The sequence below is a fragment of the Malaclemys terrapin genome, chromosome 15 (assembly GCF_027887155.1).
Source record: "Malaclemys terrapin pileata isolate rMalTer1 chromosome 15, rMalTer1.hap1, whole genome shotgun sequence".
Taxonomy (NCBI): domain Eukaryota; kingdom Metazoa; phylum Chordata; order Testudines; family Emydidae; genus Malaclemys; species Malaclemys terrapin.
The window spans coordinates 13867917-13870416 of record NC_071519.1 but is presented as its reverse complement, the minus strand read 5'-3'; the positions used below and the strand labels follow the sequence as shown (position 1 = coordinate 13870416).

Here is a 2500-nt window from a genome sequence, read left to right as displayed (position 1 = left end):
AGAGGGGAGCAGGAGCCGGGGGCTGGGGGGGGTGGGGTGGGGGGGGGGCGTTCAGGACAAGCGGTCAAGCCCCGGGGAGCAGCTGTCAAATGTTCCAAGTCCCCACTCGGCCACCAGGTCCACCCCAGTCTAGCAATGGGGTTGACCTGGCTGATGGCCGGTTAGTGTCAAGGTAAACTCACCGTCGTCCACAGGAGGGCAGCTCTCAGGCCGTCCGGCTGCGGCTGACTCTGGGGCGGTGCCCGGTCCCGGCAGCGAGGGGCGGGGGGGGGGGCGCGGAGCGACACGGAGCTAACCGGCCCCCGGGGCCGGGGGCGCCTCCCGCGACTTTGGGGGCCGCGGGTCGTCAGTGGCGTGCAGGCCGGGCCTCTCCCGGGGGATTCGGGGGGGGGGGGGGGCGGTCCTGCGGGCCGGGCGCAGGGGGCTCGAGCGAGCCCGGGCCGGTCCGCCCCGGGGCCGGGGTCTCCGCCTGCGGCTCGGGGGGGCGCGGGTCGTCGGGGGAGGAAGCCCGGGGGAGCTGCACGCCGGCCTGCCAGGCCAGGCCAGGCCTGGCCTGGGTGGCCGCGGGGGGATTCGGGGCGGTCCCGCGAGCCGGCGGCCGGGCGCAGGGGGTCCGAGCGCGTCCGAGCGAGTCCGTCCCGGCCCCGGGGTCTCCCCCTGCGGCTCTGGGGGGCCGTGGGTCCCCGCTGGCGGAAGCCGCTGGGCGCTGGACACCCGCCGTCCGTCCCGCCTGGCCAGGCCTGGCCTGGGTGGCCGCGGGGCGGGGGATTCGGGGCGGTCCCGCGAGCCGGCGGCCGGGCGCAGGGGGTCCGAGCGCGTCCGAGCGAGTCCGTCCCGGCCCCGGGGTGTCCCCCTGCGGCTCTGGGGGCCGTGGGTCCCCGCTGGAGGAAGCCGCTGGGCGCTGGACACCCGCCGTCCGTCCCGCCTGGCCAGGCCTGGCCTGGGTGGCCGCGGGGGGATTCGGGGCGGTCCCGCGAGCCGGCGCCCGGGCGCAGGGGGTCCGAGCGAGTCCGTCCCGGGCCCGGGGCCTCCCCCTGCGGCTTTGGGGGCCGTGGGTCCCCGCTGGCGGAAGCCGCTGGGCGCTGGACACCCGCCGTCCGTCCCGCCTGGCCAGGCCTGGCCTGGGTGGCCGCGGGGCGGGGGGATTCGGGGCGGTCCTGCGGGCCGGCGGCCGGGAGGGTCCGGGCCAGTCCGCCCCATGCCCGGGGTCTCCCCCAGCGGCTTCGGTGGGTCCTCCGCGGAGGAAGCCGGGTGGGGAGCCGGACCCCAGGCGCCCAGACCCGTGACCTGCGGCCGCGACCTCCGACTCGGCAGGAGCGACGAGGGGCTTTCCGGCCCGTCCCCCCCCTCTCCTTCCTCCCCAGAAAAGGAGAGAGAGCTGGCTCGGACCGGGAAAAGCTGCCTACGGCACCTGGGATTCCCAGGCGGTCACCCATCCAAGTACTAGCCAGGCCCGGGACGGTTTACCTTCCGAGATCGGACGGGATCGGGGGCGTTCGGTCCGGTATGGCCGTAGGCACCCGGCCCCCGCGCCTCCTCGCCCGCTTTCCCCTGCCGACGCCCGGGCCTGCCGCACGGTGAGCCCCGGTCGGACTGCCCCCCTGCGGCAGGGCCCCCGTCTCTCGCGGGCCCGGTCCTTTTTTCCTTCTCGAGCTCCGGGGCCCGGGCTGGCCGCCAGAGCCCCTCCGCCCGCCCGCCCTCCCCGGCGTCGGGGAAAATATTGTCCCGGACATCCAGTGCGCCCTGATCCTGTCAGCCGGGGGGGGGGGTGGGTGGGTGGAGGGGGGGCAGTCCCTCGCTGCGGCCGGGGAGGGTGAGCCCAGGGCGGCTTGCCTGCCGTCCGAGTCCCCTCTCGGCCACCAGGTCAACCCCGAGCCGAAAGGGCTGAAAAATTTTCAGAGTCCCCTCCCGGGCACCAGGTCAACCCGTGGAATCGAACGGGTTCGCCTGCTGGCCGGTTCGCTTCCCGGCCACCAGGTCAACCCGTAGGTTTGAACGGGCACGCCCGGTGGCCGCTTTCCCGTCCGGTCACCAGGTCAACCCGGATCTCCCTCCTTCCCTGGGCGCCCCCTCCTCGGAGGCGTCAGGTTCCATTTTCTTTTTCCCCCCAGACTTCCAGGGGCCCGATCCAGTCGGCCGGGAGGCAGTCCCTCGCTGCGGCCGGGGTGGGTGAGGCCAGGGCGGCTTGCCTGCCGTCCGAGTCCCCTCTCGGCCACCAGGTCAACCCCGAGCCGAAAGGGCTGAACATTTTTCAGAGTCCCCTCCCGGGCACCAGGTCAACCCGTGGAATCGAACGGGTTCACCTGCTGGCCGGTTCGCTTCCCGGCCACCAGGTCAACCCGTAGGTTGCCGACGGGGCTAGCCAGTGGCCGGTTTGCTTTCCGGCCGCCAGGTCAACCCCTAGGTTTGAACGGGCACGCCCGGTGGCCGCTTTCCCGTCCGGTCACCAGGTCGACCCGGATCTCCCTCCTTCCCTGGGCGCCCCCTCCTCGGAGGCGTC

At 75.0% G+C, this 2500-nt stretch overlaps 1 non-coding gene across 1 annotated transcript; it reads right to left on the bottom strand.

Moving 5' to 3' along the window:
* Positions 1–1399: 1399 nt before the first annotated feature.
* Positions 1400–1518, bottom strand: LOC128824141 (5S ribosomal RNA). The gene has a single exon (XR_008442368.1). It is a non-coding gene; the product is annotated as a 5S ribosomal RNA (ribosomal RNA).
* Positions 1519–2500: the final 982 nt, after the last annotated feature.